This window comes from Zingiber officinale, chromosome 3A (genome assembly GCF_018446385.1).
Source record: "Zingiber officinale cultivar Zhangliang chromosome 3A, Zo_v1.1, whole genome shotgun sequence".
In the NCBI taxonomy this organism is placed as follows: Eukaryota; Viridiplantae; Streptophyta; class Magnoliopsida; order Zingiberales; family Zingiberaceae; genus Zingiber; species Zingiber officinale.
In genome coordinates, this window is record NC_055990.1 from 82,453,227 (window position 1) to 82,473,699 (window position 20,473).

Consider the following 20,473-nt stretch of genomic DNA (forward strand, 5'->3'; position numbering starts at 1 on the left):
GGAACTTACTGAGCCATGAGTGCTCACAGCTTACTGTCCTTGTACCACAGATAAAGGAAAAAGCTGGATGAGCTAGAGGAGCAGCAGGAGAGGCAAGGAGATGTGTGTGGCAGTGGCTAGGCAACCAAATAAGAACCTGCTTTAAAAACTTTTAAAGAACTATGCTTTGGTATCATGAATTGTAGTACCGTATGTGTGACTTGATGTTATGTTTCTACTAATTTTGATATCATGTTATTGAGGCCATGATAGTGTAGTTCGGATTTGATGAAAGGGAAAACAAAAGAAAAGTTTTTATTAAACTAAGAGAATTATTTTAAGTCTTCCGCTGTTTTAAAAAGAAAAATTTGTACATAGAGTATCGTAGCCCCGTCACTTAGGGTTAGTAGGGAGGGCGGGCGTTACACAAAGAACAAGTGGATGGAGATTAGGTTCATATGATGAACCAAGAGGATTAGATTCATTTGATGAATCAAATTGGATTAAGAGTAATCCTAATTGGGCTAATTGAGTTGGACTCAAGTTGATTCATGTGTTCAATGAGTCTAATTTAGATTATGACTCATTGAATCAATTTAATTAAATGAATTAGATTCATTATATTAAATTGGCTTGAATTAAATGGTTGGATTAGATCAACCATGAGAGGGATTAAGTCAAGTTTGACTTGACTTGAGAGGAAGATGAAGAGTCAAGTTTGACTTGACTTTATGCCACCTCATTGGTGAGTTGGCATTAAGTAGACCAATGATTATGCTCCACATCATCATGGTTACTTAAGTGAAGTGCCACCTCATGGGAGTTACCAAGAGTTGTGACTCTTGGTATCCCATGGAGGTTACAAACCACTTAATTAGATGAAAAGAGTTTTATTTTGCAAGTGTAACTCTCATTCAAGTGATCTTCCTTCTCCTAAGCTCTCTTCTTGCTCCTTCTCTTCTCTTGGTCGTGGGTTTCAAGCAAGGAAGAAGAAAGGAGAGTGAATCTAATCCAAGAAGAAAGGTTAGTGAAAGTCACATAGAGATTTTAGAGAAGTGTGTTCTCTTCTTTTCCTTTATTCTTCTTCCAATCCTACCCGAGAGCCCTAGAGAGTGCTAGCACACTTGTGGTGCTCTTCTTCTCCATCTTTGAGTGTTAGAGAACACTTCTTGTTCGTGTGGATATCACTAGAGAGTTGTCTACGTTGACAACTTCGAGATCCGGCGTACCGTTGGACGAGCGGGATTTACGAGGGCACGCTTCAGAGTTATAAAATGTTTTTCCTTTGTAGATCTACTGTAGATCATAGTTTGAAACTCGTACTCGTATTTTCAAAAGTTTTCTTCGCACGGATCCGTTGGCTTTGGGGCTTTCGGGGTTTCCGCGACGCGAAAATGCGGTTTTCGCGGCCCGAAAAACCCAACAAAATTAAACTTATTTTTCAAAATTAATTAACTTTAAAATTATTTTTCAAAATCAATTAACTCTAAAATTATTTTTCAAAATTAATTAACTTTAAAATTATTTTTTCAATATTATTTAACTTCAAAATTCTTTTTCAAATTTAATTAACTTAAAATCATTTTTAAATCTTTTAAAAAACTTTTCAAAACGTTAATTAAAATAACCATAGGATTAATTGTTTGCTAACTTACTTCGAATACAATTGAGTGAGATAGAAAATCTAAGGAGTCTACTTCAATTAAGCTATCTTTGAATCCATTAAAATTCAATTCAAACTACTTCATGTGTAGGAATTGGATCAATGGATGTTGGATAGTGGATGCTCCAGACACATAACTGGAGAGAAGTTGAGGTTTACTAAACTCAAGTACAAGAATTTAGTATCAGTTGCATTTGGCAACGACGGTAAACTTAAAGTAATCGGAAAAGGTAATATTGAACTTAGTACCGATTTCATTATTCAAAATTTTTTATTGGTTGAAAATTTTAACTTTAATTTACTAAGTATAGGTCAATTGTGTGATAGCGGATATCTAGTCAATTTTGATAAATCTGGATGTCTAGTTAAAAACATCGAAAACCGTGAGATTAGACTTAAGGGACTTAGGAAGAATAACATCTACACAATTGACCTATCAGTATCCTCAATAAAGTGTCTCTTGACACAACAAGAGGAAACCCAACTGTGGCACAGAAGATTGGGTCATACGCACACTAGACTCATTTTAAAAATGAGTCAAAATGGTCTAGTTAGAGGTTTGCCCAAATTAAAATTTATTGAAAACTCAATCTGTGATGCGTGTCAAAAAGGAAAACAAACCAAGTCAACCCACAAGTCAACCAACCTAGAAAGAACTAACTCCATACTTGAGCTCCTTCACCTTGACCTATTTGATTCACATTGAGCCAAATCACTAAGCAAAAACCAATATTGCTTAGTAATAATTGATGACTACTCTAGGTACACATGGGTAAAATTCCTAAAAACAAAAGATGAAACCTATGAAATATTTAGTAATTTTTGCAAATTAACAGAAAATGAAAAAGATACTAAAATTAAAAGAATAAGAAGTGATCACCGGGGGGGGGGGGATTTGAAAATCATAGGTTTACCTAATTTTGTAAAATAAATGGATACCAACATGAATTTTCATGATCCTAGAACCCCCCAACAAAATGGTCTAGTGGAACGTAAAAATAGAACACTACAAGAAGCCGCTAGGACTATGCTAAACGAATATAATTTAAATCATCAATTTTGGGCTGAAGCAATAAATACTATAAATTATATTCAAAACATAATTTTAATTAACAAACCTCACAATAAAACACCTTATGAACTTTACTACCATAAAATTCCCAATCTAAACTATCTAAAAGTATTTGGGTGTAAAGTTCACATTTTAAATACTAAAGATTACTTAGGAAAATTTACACCCAAGTCTAACCAAGGAATATTTTTAAGATACTCCTCTACCAGTAGGGCCTTTAGAGTATATAATCAAAGTACCTTGAAAGTTGAAGAAACAACTAATGTAATATTTGATGAAGAAAACAACCTATCCAATATAAATGAAAATATTGACATCACTCCAAGAGCTATAGAAGATGATGAAATCCAACCTAACCTTAATGAGTGAGAAGAACCAGTTTCTGACCCACAGATAAGATCAACTAGAGTAAGTACCTCTCACTCACCTGACTAGATTTTGGGTGACCCAAACCTAGGAGTCAGAACTAGATCCTCCTATAGAAATCTTAGTCAGATTGCCCTTATTTCTAAAATTGAACCTAAGACTATAGAAGAAGCCCTACCAGACCCAGACTGGATCATAACAATACAGGAAGAACTAGCATAATTTGAAAGAAACCAAGTCTGGGACCTTGTACCTAAACCCATAGATAAATCAATAATAGACACCAAATGAGTTTTTAGGAACAAGTTGGATGATCACGATGATATAATAAGAAACAAAGCTAGGCTAGTAGCCAAAGGGTTTAGTCAAGTCGAAGGCTTAGACTATGATGAAACCTATGCTTCGGTAACTAGACTCGAGTCAATTAGAATGTTATTAGCCTATGCAGCAAATAAAGGGTTTAAGTTATACCAAATGGACGTTAAGTCAGCCTTTTTAAATGGGTTTATTAAGGAAGAGGTCTACGTAAGCCAACCTCCAGGATTCGAAGACTTAGACTACCCAAACCATGTATTTAAACTAAAAAAGGCGTTATATGGACTAAAACAAGCCCCTAGGGCATGGTATGAAAGATTATCTAATTACTTAATATCCAAAGACTTTAACCAAGGACAAATAGATCCGACATTATTTGTAAAAACTATAGATAAAGACATCTTTATAGCCCAAATCTATGTTGACGACATAATTTTTGACTCAACTAACTCTAAATTTTTAAAAGAATTTGTTAAATTAATGGAAAATGAATTTGAAATGAGTATGGTTGGGGAACTCAACTTTTTCTTAGGCTTACAAATAAAACAAACGAAAGATAGAATCTACATTTATTAAACTAAATATGCTAAGGAGTTAATTAAAAAATTCTGCATGGAAAATTCAAAAATTATAAATACTCCAATGGCAACCAACATTAACATTGACTCTGGCCCTGAAGGAAAACCTGTAGATCCAAAGTACTATAGGAGTGTCATAGGTAGCTTACTTTACCTAACTGCAAGCCGACCCGACATATTATTTGCAGTAGGTATGTGCGCAAGATACCAATCCTGTGCAAAAGAGTCACACCTAACATATGTTAAAAGAATACTTAGGTATATTAAAGGAACTCTAAATGTAGGACTTTGGTACCCAAGAACTTGCACCTTTGACCTTTATGGCTATTCTGATTCAGACTATGCCGGGTGCAAATTAGATAGAAAAAGTACAAGTGGTAGCTGCTAGATTCTAGGTCAGTGCCTTGTAAGTTGGTCAAGCAGAAAGCAACATTGTGTTGCTCTATCCACTACAGAAGCTGAATACATAGCTCTAGGAGAATGTGCATCTCAATTGTTGTGGATGATGCATACATTAAAAGACTATCAACTAGAATATAAAAATACAAAAATCTTTATTGATAATATCAGCTCAATTAATTTGACCAAAAATCCTATTCACCATTCTAGGACTAAACACATAGAGGTAAAACATCATTTTGTAAGGGATCACGTAGCTAAAGGTGAAATTGCACTCAACCATGTTGAGTCCAAATCAAACCTAGCTAACATCTTTACAAAACCCTTACCTGAACTTGAGTTCAGTGCACTTAGAAGGCAAATAGGAATATGTTGGATAGAGTAGGTGTCTCATTTTGTTATCCTGTTTTTTTTTTCAAAATCTAAGAAAAATAGTTTTCAAAATTCCAATTTATTAGAATTTTCAAAAGTTGGACTTAGTCTAAGCTTTCCCCCTAGAAATCTTGTTCCCCTAGAATTAAGCCAAAGCATCTCACAAACACCTAGGTATACCTTGATTGAGCTTGAAAGACATAGAACGGTGTGAGATGCATAGGGTACAGCCTGGACTCAAGAATGCTTATATCTGTACATCAATATGAGTCTGGGCATTAAACACGCAATATACATCAATCAAGTCAAGTCTTCCAGCTCTAGTCAAATCTAACTGGACCAAATTGACTTAACTTGACTAACCATGTGAAAGCTATTGCCCTGTAGGCAATTAACAAGTAGCTAAAGGTTAAACAGTTGGTAAAAGACACTCAGTTTTCTAGTTAAGCATGTTTTGATCTTTAGGGCTCTGATACCTCTTAAAAGTCAATCTATTAAACATAACTCATGCTTGGACATAAGGACCAACTGACTTCCTAAACTAAATTTTTAGCTACTTTGCTCCCTCCTAGCCCTAAAAAATTAATAAGTTTTGTTTAAAATTAAGCTAAGTTTTTTTCTCTAAGCTATAGCTTTCAAAATCCAATACTTGCAAAGAGCTTAGCTTTCGTTTCAAAACTTTAAAACTTAGCTCACTTTGAAATGTAACTTTATAAATTCTTGTTTTCTTAAGTAAAGCACAGTTTTCAAAAATTAAAAAGCTATTTCAAAAGTATTTTCTTTCTAAATAAAAATTATAGTTTTACTAGCTTTTTAAACTGTCAAAAAGATCCACTTTCTAGTAGTTTTATAATTTTTAGTTTCCAAAAAGCTAACATCATTTTCTCACTTAGCTAAACTATTAAATGTTTTTCAAAATCTTGTTAAATCAAATGACTATTTTTGCTTATTTTTTATATATGGCAAAGGGGGAGAATAGCAAATAAATTCAAATATTAAGTAACAAATTCAAATACTTAAACTCAAATACTTTAAACTTAAAATAATGAATATTAAAGGAGGAGTAACAGTTAAGGGGGAGCCTAAACTTGGCGCTATACTTCAAACTCATAGAGTTTATTCTTTTTGTGTTAAATGTGTTCTTCTATTCGTTTTTGATATCTGTTTACTTAACTTTGAATTTGAGTTTCCATAATCAAAAAGGGGGAGATTGTTGATGCAGGAAGCATCCGACGATCGAACCCGTGTTTTGATAATGGCAATGGATTCAAAGTTAAGATGTTTTGTGATCTAACAAGTCTGATTGAGTGTTCCAGGAAAGTCCTAGCTGCGATTAAGCAAAGGGAAAACCCTAGGGGGTGGTAACCCTAGGTCATAGGGGGTGGTAACCCTATGCAGAAAGTCTTGACAGGTCGATGGCTTCAGGCAAAAGTCCTAGGGGGTGGTAACCGTAGGTGGAAAGTCCTGGTGTCACGAACCAGGTGAAAGACTGGACTAGCCGGGAAGCGGATGTCCAGCAGAAAGTCCGGAAGCGTCGAGTACTGAGCAAAAGTCCAGTCGATCTGGAGGATCACACTGGCAACAGGTAAATCTCCTGAGAGGAGTAGGTGAGGACGGGTTCCCCGTAGAGGGAACAGTAGGCGTCGGGTCGACCTAGGGTTTCCGGTCGGAAATATGAAGTCAGACTCGGACAGTCCAGAGACTGTCATAATGTTCATTATCACATCTATTATGTTTTATGTGCTAACTTTGTGCTGCAGGGTATATTTGGGACTAATGTATCTTGCAGGGATCAAAGTGCAAAGATTAACCTCGGATGAACAGTGTCCGAGGCGCCTCCATGGAGCTTGGAGGCGCCTTGGGTGCAAAACCTGAGCTGGCTGCGAAGCAAGCTTAGAGGTGCCTTGAAGGAAGCCAAGGCACCTTGGACAGCTTAATGAAGGCGCCTTGGAGAGGTTGGAGGCACCTTGAACCTGATAAGGTTCGACCAGTTCAGCACTTATCTCACCTGATAAGGTTCGACCAGTTCAGCACTTATCTCCGCGGCTGACTCGGCTCATTCAAGGCGCCTTGGTGAACAGTAGAAGGTGCCTTGAACACCCTTTATAAGGGGTCTCGACCAGCAGCTCAAAACAACAATTCCCAAGTCTTCTGCCTCCAACATGCTGCTCTGAAAGACGCCCGAAAGTGCTACTACAAGTGTACGATGACCCGAAGCTCTGAGATTCTATTCTTGTCGTCGGTATAATTAGTTTTTGCATTTACTTGTACTTCATCTTGTAATCCTTTTATCGTGCTTATAGTTGTTGCCCACGCAAAGCGATCAAGGATCACGGGCCTTCGAGTAGGAGTCGATCAAGGCTCCGAATGAAGTAAAAATCTCTTGCGTCTGTGTATGTTTGTTTTTATTCCGCTGCATTAACTCTTACGCTTTTTACGATTCCGATAATCGAACGAAATAGCCGCGAGCGCTATTCACCCCCCCTCTAGCGCGTCTCGATCCAATATATAGTCATGTTCCATAATGAATCTTCGAGCTGCATAATGAATTTAGCGGACAAAAAACACCGAGTGGAGAACATATTAGATATATGTAAGCATTACTAATGAATTAGGCTAACTAATAAACCGATCAGACATATAATTATGAGAAAAATATACAGACAGGATATTTATAAAAAGTTCATAATGAATTCCTAGACTGAGTAATAAATTAATCGGATCTGTGATGCCGAGTGAAATAAATAGACCGGATATTTATATAAACAACTATCATAATGAATTCCCAGACTAAATAATAAACCGATTGGATTTGTGATTCCGAGGGAAATAAATAGACCGGATATTTATATCTATGATGATACTTGGAATGAATAGCGTAGTCGTATACAGTTTAAAGTCGAGCTTGACTATATAGAGTTTAAAGTCTCTGGTCATCTAATGTGACCGATCAACCATAAGGTTTAAAGTCTCCAGTTGTCCATGTGACCGATCAACTCTAAGGTTTAAAGTCTCTGGCCGTCCTTGCGACTAATCGATTATAAGGTCTAAAGTTTCTAGCCATCGATGCGATCAATCGACTATAAGGTCTAAAGTTTCTAGCCATCCATGCGATTGATCGACTATAAGATTTAAAGTCTCCGACCGTCGATCCAACTGATCAACTATAAGGTTTAAAGTCTTCGGTCATCCATGCGACTGATCTACTATAAGGTTTAAAGTCTCTGGCCATCGATACGACTGATTGACTGTATGGTTTAAAGTCTCCGACCGTCGATGTGATTGATCGATTGTAAGGTTTAAAGTCTCCGACCGTCGATGTAATCGATTGATTGTAAGGTTTAAAGTCTTCGACCGTTGATGCAATCGATCGACTGTAAAGTTTAAAGTTGTGTTCGGCTAGGATAATTCTGCCCGCAAATTTCATTGAATATCTTGAGCAAAATACAAAATAAGTTACAAGCGTACTTGTTAAACTCTATAAGGCTGGAGATGGTTTGCACTCCAAAGCCGCTTGAGATTTCTCCCCTCTACGTCTTGAAGATAATAAGAACCTGAGGTGAGTTGTTGCACCACCCTGTAGGGTCCTCTCCATTGTGGTTCTAATTCATTAACATCTCTGACTGTCTTAATGTGCTTCCAGACTAGATCACCCACTTGGAAGAATCTAGGAATAACCATTTTGTTATAATTTTACCTCATTCTTTTATGATATGATATAAGTTAAGCTGCTGCCATGTCCCACACTTCTTCTATCAAGTCGAGTTCCATAAAACGTCGATCAACATTATCTTCATCATATATGCATCTTTGATCGGATTCCATGCCAATTTCGATCGGGATTACAACCTCACCACCATAAACCAGATGAAAAGGAGTTATACCTATCGATTCTCTTGGAGTGGTGCGATATGCCCATAAAACATTGGATAATTCGTCCACCCAACTTCCTCTAACATGATCTAATTTAGTTTTGAGCCCTCTGATAATTTCCTTGTTTATTACCTCAGCTTTCCCATTACTCTACGGATAAGGCATAGTGGTGAAAGCCTGGGTAATACCATATCCCTAACACCATTCTTGAATTTATCTTCCTTGAAATTGCCTTTTGTTATCAAAAAGTAGCTTATGTGGGATGTCAAATCTGCAAATAATATGCTACCATAGGAATTTGATAATTGCGTGTTCAGTGATTCTGGTAAATAGTTCATCTTTCACCCATTTTAAAAATAATCCACAACTACCAATAAAAGCCTCCTCTAAGCAGGTGCAATAGGAAAGGGTCCCACTATATCCATTCCCCATTGATCAAAAGGACATGATACAATGGAGGTGTTTAGTAATTCAGTGGGACGATGAGGAATTTTTGATGCTTTTGACAAGATAAACAGATTTTCAAGAGTTTAACACCATCAGCTTGTAAAGTGGGCCAAAAATATCCCGCAAACAATATTTTCCTAGCAAGAGACCGACCTCCTATATGATTACCACAATATTCTTGATGCGCTTCATGGAGAATATACTGTATATCCTCTGGCCCAACACTTTTGAGTAGAGAACAACGAAAAGTCCTTTTGTAAAGCTGATCCCCAACCATAGTGAATTGGCCAGCCCTTTTCTTAAATACCAGTGCTTGCTCTTCATCAGTTGGTAGAATATCTTGTTGTAAGAATAAGATAATTGGTGCTCTCCAATCACTTTGTAATTCTAAATCGGTCTGCCTCTTAATGCAAGCTACCAATAATGACTACTCTATAGGATTATCAAAATTCCAAGGAATTATGGAGAGGTCAATTTAGCTAACTCATCTGCTGTTTGATTTTTTGAACGGAGAATTTTATGTACACTAACTTCTTGAAATCCTGCCCTTAACTTGTCAAATGCCTCTACATAACTTGAGCCGTTCATTGTTGATTTCAAAATTACTTGATATTTGTTGAGCTGCTAACTACGAATCGATATAGAGTAAGACTCGGGTTGCTACCACGTGACGAGCAGCTTACAATCTTGCTATTAAGGCCTCATATTCTGCTTTATTGTTAGTTGCCTGATAATTTAACTATATAGATAATTGTATTCAATCTTCCCTAGGTGCCATAAGAAGAATACCTATCCCACTATCCTATCAGGTGAAGGATCCATCAACATATACCTTCCAGGTTTCTTCGATTTCCAGATCTTGCACTTCTATTATGAAATCAACTAAAGCCTGGGCCTTAATGGCCACTCGAGGCTAGTATTGTATATCGTACTCACTAAGTTCAGTTATCCATTTGATCAATCTTCCAGGCACCTTTAGGTTAATTAGTACTCAGCCCAAGGTACTATTAGTTAATACTATGATTGAATGTGGCAAAAAGTAAGGACGCAACTTTCAAGTAGCTAGGACCAATCCGTATACCAACCTCTCAAGCTCAGTATAGCAGCACTTGGCTCCTTTTAATAAATGACTCAAAAATTATATAGGTTATTGCTCTCTTCCCTCCTGCCTCACTAATACTGAACCAACGGCATGTTCATTAGCTGATAAATAAATCCATAAATTTTCACCCACTATTGGTTTAGCTAATATAGGAAGAGTAGACAGATAGTTCTTTAGCTCCTCAAATGCCTTGTTACAATCATCATCCCACTGGAACTTGGTTTCATGACGTAGTATCTTAAAGAAAGGGAGACTCCGATCGGTCCACCAGGAAATAAAGCGAGACAAGGCAGTAATTCGGCAGGTCAATCTCTGTGTTTACTTCAAATTACGTGGAGGAGCCATATTTTACAATGCCGTACTTTTCTAGGATTAGCTTCTATTCCCCGCTCGATCACCATATAATCCAAAAATTTTTCACTTTTGGCTCCAAATAAATATTTACAAGGATTAAGTTTGAGCCCGTACTTTCTCAAAGTTCTGTAGGTTTCTTTTATGTCTATGCATAGATCTACCGCTTGGAGAGATTTGATAAGAATATCATCTACATAGACCTCCATGTTTCTTCCAATTTACTTCTGAAAAACCTTGTTCAAGAGCCTTTGATAAGTACTCCTACATTTTTTAGTCCAAATGGCATGACGTTGTAGCAATAAGTACCCTCAGCAGTTATGAAGCTAACCTCTTCTTGATCCTCCTTGGCGAGTGGGACTTGGTGATATCCCTGATAAGCGTCCAACATACAAATGTACTAACAACCAGCCATAGAATCCACCACCTGGTAAATACAGGATAGAGGATAATAGTCCTTTGGCAAAGGCTTGTTTAGATCCCAGAAATCGATGTAGACTCACCATTTTCTTTCTAGACTTAGACACCAGAACAACATTAGCTAGCTATCTTGGGAATTGTACCTATCAGATGTAGCCTACCACCAATAATTTATCCTCCACTTCTTTGATAGTTGGCTCCAAAATCCCATTTCCTTTGCTTGACCAGGTGGGCATCAGGATATACATGGTGTGCATGCTCCATGACCATCGAATACATGTCCGTCATTTCTTTGGGCATCTAGGCGAATACATCACTATTGTGTATCAGACACTTCAACAGCTCAGCCTTAAGATCAGGTGATGTGAGCCAAGAAGAGGCATTGAAGGGAATTGGGGGACCCATGACAAGGTTCAAGACTAAGAGAATGAATCAAGCTTTGGAAGGCTTAATAATGGGGCTCAAGGAAAAGGAGGATCAATGCACAATGGAGGCAACAACTAAATGGATTACATTCCTTCAATTTGAAAGTGAAATTGGACCAACATGAGGACCATTTTTGTATGCATTTGGGGGGGGGGGGGAGGATTTTTCTAAAGTGACTTTTGATGTCCTTTGTGGATTTTGAATGTATTTTTTAGAGTTCCTAAGCTAGTATAATAAATACCATGCAAGCATGGTTGCATTAAGCAGGTATTAGGGATTAGTGGTTGCATTAGTGGATAATAAATACCATGCATGCAAGCATGATATTTATTGCATAATTAGTACATAGTGGATCTTAAGGGATGTTAAATAGGAGAACTCTTGTATGACAAATCATGTAAGTTTTGAATGAAAATTTGAGTTTATCTTTCGTGAGAGCTTCCTTCTAGTTCTTAGGTAACGAACTAATTCTGATCTTATCAAGCCAACTAGTGGCGATCAAACACCATGACTTATCACTCACCTTCTCATCTTGCTTGAGTGTGGCATCAATACCCTTCCCCAAGATGAATTTCAAGGTGATCTATTTACAAGGTTTCTTTATCATCAGGAGCTAGGTCGATCGCTATATGAGTAGTTGCTTCTAGTCATCCTGCTTGAATCTATACTTCCTCCTTCTCTTCATACACTAAGATGGGCGGCTTTTCTTTAATGGCATTAATTTTCATCCTTTGGACTTTCCAGGCGGCATTGGCCTCTGTCTTTACTATCTCCACGTAGCACTTGTGTGCTACTAGTTGGTCACATTTAACTTCCCCCACTTGATCATCTGGCAAAAAGTTAAATGACTGCTTGAAATTCATTTAGGGCCCGTCGACCCAAAATGAGGTTGTATGCGGAGGGTGCATATACCACTATAAAGACCAATCTTTGCGTCCTCATTAGGGGCTCCTCTCCTAAGGATATGGTTAGCTTATTTGGTCGATCGACTATACCTCGTTACTCGTAAATCATTATAAAAGAGTGGACATGGGTTGGAGATCGCTCAAGTTGATTTGTAACTGATCAAATGCTTGCTTGAAGATGGTATTAAGGGATCTACCTGTGTTAGTGAAAGTGTGAGAGATATTATAATTGGCTATCACAACCATAATTATCAACACGTCATCATGGGGTATATCTACTCCCTCTAGATCTCTGGGCCTGAAACTAATTTCAAGTTCAGCCGCCTACTTTTCACTACATCCGACTTCATGGATGACCAAACGCCGAGCATGTGACTTCCTCGCTCGGTTGGAGTCACTATCAGTTGGCCCCCCAACTACCATGTTGATATTTTCCCGAGCAGCATTATTGTGATTTTCTTCTTGCCGGGTGAATGGTTGGTCATGCTGCACCTGAGCGGGCATTTGAGTTTGCTTAGCAAGAGTTGTAAAGTTCCCGAATATAGCTCAGTCACCCGATACTCAATTTTGAGTGGGATATTTCTTCATGGATACAATCAGCGATTTGGGGCAGGGGAATGCTGGCGATATCGAGGATTGCCTTCTTGCTAATTCCATAGTGTGTAACAATCTTCTATGTTGTGAGTGGTTGTTAGATGATATGTGCACCACATTTAAGGGGGTTCTTAAGGAATCCCCACATGTTGCATGGCTTGGGGCAGCAGCTTCGGATGACAATACTGAGGACCTACACGAGGTCCTTTGGGTGGAGGAGCAGGTGCCACTAGGCGTTCAGGGGCTAGAACGGCAGTAGGTGCAACACCCTCTTTCTTTCGAGTAGTTTGAACTTCTTTAACATTGATGAAATTAGTTGCTCATTCAATCAACAGGTTGAAGTTGGCAAGAGGTTTTCTAACCAAATCTTTGAAGAAATCATTATCATTAAGTCTTTGAGAGAAAGCATTTACTAAAATTTCTGAGGTGGCCGTGGGAACATCCAGAGCCACCTGATTAAACCTTTAGATATTGGCTAGAATGGTTTCTTTGGGCCACTGCTTAAGTGAGAAGAGACTCCAAGGGGTTTTATTATATCGTCGATTACTGGAAAAGTAGTGGAGAAATACCTTCCGGAAGTCCTTGAAGCGACGAATAGAATTATCTAGCAACTATTTGAACCATCATTGGACTGCTCCACAAAATGTAGTGAGGAACATTCGACATTTTACCCCATTCGTAAATTGTTGAAGAAGGGTGACGTGCTCAAATTTGTGGAGATAATCCTCCGAGTCAGTTGTTCCCGAATATTCTCCTATATTTAGGTTCTGATAACACTTGGGTAATGGATCATCCAACACCCTCTGAGAGAATGGAGTAGCAATTCGCTCAAGGGAGCTATCACTGGTAACAACTTGTCCTCTGTACCCGTCTCGCACAGGTACCTCTCTAAAAGACTCCTGGGGTATTATTACTTGGCCCAACTGTTCTGATGGTATACGAAAAAATACTCGGGGGGTGTCGAGTTAGTGAGAGAGGTGCAAGGAGCAAGCAAGCAGGACCCTCATTCTGAACTCCTCTCTCCCTTTGATGAGCGATTGTTATGCTTCTGGATTTGGTGTCTGAAACATACCACCAGTGTTGGCTTGTTTGTTATTGTTGTTGAGGTAATTTTTATACCCTGGCGTTAATGAGCAACTCCGGATCTTCTTGCGTTAAGGTTATGGTATTGAGTTTTCCAACTTCTTCCATCGTAAAGCTTCAGATCCAGGCAAAGAATTTCCACAGATGATGCCAAACTTGATCCTGTCTGAAGGCGATGAGATGGTGCGCTGGCTCCAATAGGTGGTTGCTCGATGAACAATAAGCTTCTCAAAATCTGAAGAAAACACCTTTAAATGTAGGAATGTTTGCATTACGTACCTTGCCAATAGAGAGGATTCCCCTTTTTATACCACCTCACATAACCTCTGTGATCGTGAGGTGATCCACGGTTTGTTAGAGTTTGTTAGAAGATGAGAGATCTTCCAAGGAATCTTCCACCTCACATAACCTCACATAACCTAGACGTCATACAATAATCTTCCAAGGAATCTTTTTTCTACCCTAGATGTACCTCCTTTGTTGTTTATAACTTAGGCCCTTGATGAAATACTCATAGGAGTATATCGATATAACTGATTAATTAATGAAGAAGCTTCGAGGGAATATTTTCCGACAAGTTCACCAAACTGTCATAAGGTTATCAACTTGTCTGCTAAATATATCTTGATCGGTCTTCAAGCCGATCGTATATTGAGAATACCTTCTGTTGAATATATCCTAGCCGGTCATTAAGCCAGTCGTATATTGAGAATACCTTTTGTTGAATATATCCTAGCTGGTTATTAAGCCGATCGTATATTGAGAATACCCTCTGTTGAATATATCCTGACCGATCATTAAGCCTGTCGTATATTGAGAATATCTTTTGTTTAATATATCTTGGATGGTTATTAAGTCGGTCGTATATTGAGAATACCTTTTGTTGAATATATCCCAGCCGGTCATATATCGGGATTCTTATAAGGGTGAGTACCTTTAAGCTCGCTCAGGCATTGTCCGATCCAGTGCACACAAGCAACCTTATGTTTGTTCAGCCTTCGATCGGCCGATCATATGCTAAGAGCTTTAAGGCTGAGTACCTTTAAGCTCGCTCAAGCTTTGTCCGGTTGAGCGCACATAGGTAGCCTTATGTTTATTCAACCTTCTCTCGGCCGATCATATGCTAAAAGCTTTATAAGGTTGAGTACCTTTAAACTCACTCGGGCTTTGCCCTGTCGAGCGCACACAAGCAACCTTATGTTCGTTCTACCTTCGCTTGGCCGATAGTTTGCTAAAAGTTTTATAAGGTTAAGTACCTTTAAGTTCACTTAGGATTTGCCAGGTCGAGCGCACACAGGCAACCTTATGTTCATTCGACCTTTGCTCGGTCGATCGTATGCTAAGAGCTTTATTAGGCTGAGTACCTTTAAGCTCGCTCGATCTTTGCCCGATCAAGTGCACATATGCAACCTTTTGTTCGTTCAACCTTTGATCAGCCAATCATATGCTAAGAGTTTTATTAGGCTGAGTACCTTTAAGCTCACTCATTTTTTGCCCGATGGAGCACACACAGGCAATCTTATGTTCGTTTGACCTTCGCTCAGCCGATCGTATGCTAAGCGCTTTATAAGGCTGAGTAATTTTAAGCACGCTCGAGCTTTGCTCGATCGAGCACACACAGGCAACCTTATGTTTGTTCGGCCTTCGCTTGACCGATCGTATGCTAAGAGCTTTATAAGGCTGAGTACCTTTAAGCTTGCTTGGCCTTTGCTCGGTCGAGCGCACACAGGCAACCTTTTGTTCGTTCGACCTTCACTTGGCTGATCTTATGCTAAGAGCTTTATAAAGCTGAGTACCTTTAAGATCACTCAAGCTTTGCCCGATTAAGTGCACACAAGCAGCCTTATATTCGATCGGGTTTATAATTGGTCGGCCCTATCTGAGCATCCTACTTTGGAAATGCTCGGGCACGCTTTTAGGACTTTGATGCAGGGTGATCAATAGAATTAGGTATCAAACATCACCCTATCCCAACCTTGATCACCACCTCACCTTGACTTTAATATCTCTGTCATTTCTTGAACCAACTCGTCATAACCCGTATTACTGGCCTTCACGAGGCCTAGAAAAGGATGGTCAACTTACTGTGTTCTCCGAAGCGGAGAAGAAGATAAAGACACTGTAGGATGCTAAAGCAAATAAACATGGCATCACTTTTTGATAACCTAATAGCGGCCATACAATAAGATTGTCACATTGGCTCGTCAAGCCATTGGATAGCCAAAAAAGGGTGACAATATCTCATCAAAGTTGTTAGATCACACAGTTAAACTATTGTGATCATGATTTAATCTCTCATAATTAAAGCACAATAGTGATGAATAATGAGGTGACACGTCAATCTCTGTGACGGTTCAAACTTGGCCATCAGATTCAGGGATTGAATAAGCAGCAACACACCACCACTACAGGTTCTAGGCCTTCGTAATTAATGTAACAAGGTGCTAGATCTCATGCCTCATGGCTGATACCGCATGTGTGGTGTTATGACACACCAATGATAAGGGTGATATGCGATCTCGCATATCATGTTCATTAAATGTGATGTCTTATCTCCTGACGACCAGGACTCGACCAATTGTCCCATTGAAATGCCAACATTTCAGCTCAACATTCTAAAAATATAAGCTTGGTATGCAAATAACAACTTAGCACAATCCAGTCTGATAGATCACGCCTCCTTCGATTAGATATAAAGGGAAGGCTTGTGATGTGGCAGAAGGCTATTGGCCCCCCTCCCCCGCGTGACTAATGTCTCCTTCGACTAGACTTAAAGGGAAGACTTGTAATATAGCAGAAACCTATGACCACCCTATCGATGATACTTTGAATGTCTAAAGACTTGCACAAAAAGACTCAAGAAAGGAAAAGGAGCATTATCAACATTGAAATATGAAGACACAAATGAATGCAATCTTGTGTTTATGCGTGATATATATATAGGAACGCTATGTTGCGGTTCCTATCATGCGGTTCCATGCGGTGAAGACGATGTGGCCATTCCATGTCATCCGTGTGAGAAATAAGTAAGCGTCAAAGCACAAAAAAATAATCATCTCGGTATCCTCTCTTCTCCTTCCTTCCTCTTCGTGAACCGTACTAGAAGTGCCACACCCCTCTCAGTGGCATCCTCTCTTCTCCTTCCTTCCTCTTTGTGAACCCTAGCAAAAGTGCCGCACCCCTCTCCTCGTGTTCCCTAGCCAAAGCACTTCCTCCCTAGACGAAGCGTCGCACCCCTCTCCTCGCAGGTGTTGGGTTTTTCGGGCCGCGAAAACTGCTTTTCGCGTCACGGAAACCCCGAATCACCCAAAGCCATAGGATCCGTGCAAGGAAAAATTTCGAAAACACAAGTACGAGTTATAAACTACGATCTATGGTAGATCTACAAAGGAAAACACTTTATACCTTTGATTCGTGCCCTTTCGCGTTCCCGCTCGTCCAACGGTACGCCGGATCTCGAGAGTGTCAACGTAGACACTCCTCTAATGATATCCACACGAACAAGGAGTGTCTCTCACACTCAAAGGATGGAGAAGAGAGCCCCAAGTGTGCTAGAACTTTCTAGAGCTCTCGAATGGGATTGGAAAGGAAGAAAAGAAGAAGGTACAAAAGAAATCTTATACACTCACTAGTAGTATCCTTCCTTTGTGACCTTCACTCTTCCTTTGCTCTTGGATTCACTCAACCACCTTCTCCTCACCATGAAAGTCACGGCAACAGCAGCAAGGAGGAGGAAGAAAGCTTGGAAGAAGATAGAATAATTACCACACATCAATTGCCACAAAACCAAAAACTCCTTTGCATTAGTGTGGCCGACCACCACATTGTAACCCCCTCATTAATGTGGTCGGCCACATTAAAACCAAGGGGAGAGTCTAACCCCCATGAGGTGGCATACCTCATGAGGTGGAGGTGATGTGGCAAGGATGAGTCATCCTTATGATGTGGCATCAAGTCATACTTGATGTTTCAAATTCCATTTGGTCAAGTCAAAATTAACCAATTTCTTCCTTGTTGAGTTAAATTCAATCTTTGATTCAAGTCAATTTCAGTTTAATGAATCTCAATTCATTAATATAAATTGACTCAATGAATCAAATCTAAATTAGACTAATTCAACAATTGAATCTAATTGAGTGTAACTCAATAAGTCTAATTTGAATCCAATTGGTTCATCATATGAACCCAATCTCCATCCACTTGTTCTTTGTGTGTGACCCAATAGGTTCTTGTAACGTTGGTAATGTTTCTAAACTCCTTTAGAAACATAAGAAATGAGCGGCATCTATCAATACTTCATTGCTACCCAAGTTACAAGAAATGTTGAGATCCAACATCACCTTGTGACTATTAATTGTGACTCCTCACAATATATGACAAGTGTCCTTCTAACCTAGACATCTAGATTGATCAATGTGAGGCATAGACCGTGTCATCATCTGACCAATCTAAATCTTGAACTCCAAGTAGACTCACTCAATCAAATGAGCTCAATATCTCATATTGACTCATTTGGGTATGGCCATACACTTCGTGGTCTTACTCTATCAAGAATATTGATGTCGCTCCCGTCATATGGGAGGGATATATCCCATCTACATCACTCACATCCCTCTGCATAATTCGTTACATACCCAGTAATCGCCTTTATAGTCCACCCAGTTACGGGTGACGTTTGACGAAACCAAAGTACATAACTCCTTAGGTAGGGATCCATGGTGACTTCAGGTCTAAGGACTAATAGTCATACTAATAGCCACATGAGAAAGTATATGACACTCATATAACGATCCATGATACTTTCTCATGGCGGGTCATTCAGTATACATTCTCTAATGCATACCCATGTGTCAGCTTGATATCTCTATATCCATGACTTGTGAGATCAAGTCATCGAGCTGACCTACATGCTAGTCTTATTGTATTAACATTTTCCCTGAATGTTAATACTCGACTAGGAATGATTTAGAGTAGTGTTCCCTATATCATCTCACTATCGATTCAACTAATCGATTGATATAGGTATGAACCTTCTACTCAAGGACGCTATTATACTTAGTCTATTTGGCACTAATACAAATAAGTATAATAACCAAACAAATGCCTTTATTAATATACAAGAATATGATACAATGAGTCTATACAATCATCAAATGATCGGCTCTAGGGCTCTAACTAACAATCTCCCACTAGCAATAGTGCCAATCAGTATAGGCTCTAAGGCCTAATGACCTAGTGTGACCATCATGCTTCCTCTGTGCCAAAGCCTTGGTCAAGGGATCTGCGATGTTAGCCTCTGTAGGTACTCTGCAAATCTTCACATCTCCTCTATCGATAATCTCTCGAATGAGATGGAAGCGCCGTAGTATATGCTTGGTCCGCTGGTGTGAGCGAGGTTCCTTCGCCTGTGCTATAGCTCCATTGTTGTCACAATAGAGCTCAACTGTGTCAGCGATGTTAGGAACCACCCCAAGTTCAGTGATGAACTTGCGGATCCAAACTGCCTCCTTTGCCTCGATGCGAATATACTCGACCTGTTGTAGAATCAACTCACGTGTCTGCTTGAACTCTTCTAGCTCACGGCACCACCATTTAAGCAAAACGCGAACCCATTGCGATCAATAGTCATCACGGTCGGTGCGGAAGCTAGCATCACGTAACCCTTTGACTAGCTCATCATTGCCTCTATATATCAAGAAATATTCTTTAGTCCTTCTTAAGTACTTAAGAATATTCTTGACCGCTATCCAGTGACTTTCACCTGGATCTGACTGGTATCTGCTCGTCATGCTCAAAGCATACGAGACATCAGGTCGAGTACATAGCATGGCGTACATGATCGATCCTATGGCTGAGGCATAAGGGATCTGATCCATACGGTCTCTCTCCTCTCTAGAAGAGGGACCTTGAGTCTTCGAAAGACTCGCGCCATGTGACATCGGCAGAAATCCCTTCTTGGAGTTCTGCATGGCAAACCGAAGGAGTACCTTGTCAATGTATATACTCTGATTTAGGCCAAGCAATCTCTTAGATCTATGCCTATAGATCTGTATCCCTAGAATGCGGGATGCCTCACCTAAGTCCTTCATTGAGAAGTAACTCCCTAGCCAGGTCTTGACAGACTGAAGCATAGGGATGTCCTTCCCAATGAGTAGTATGTCATCCACATACAATATGAGGAAGATATCTCCAACAACCTTCTTGTAGACACAACGCTCATCTTCGTTCTTGATGAAACCAAACTGTTTGATTGCATCATCGAAACGAAGATTCCAGCTCCGAGAAGCTTGCTTTAGTCCATAAATGGACCTATGCAGCTTGCATATTCTGCTAGTATGCTGTGGATCTACAAAACCCTCAGGTTGTGTCACGTACACATCCTCGAGTAGGTTTCCATTCAGAAATGAGGTTTTGACATCCATCTGCCATATCTCATAGTCATTGTAGGCTGCAATAGCAAGCATGATCCGAATGGACTTAAACATCGCTACTGGAGAAAAGGTTTCATCATAGTCAATACCATGAATC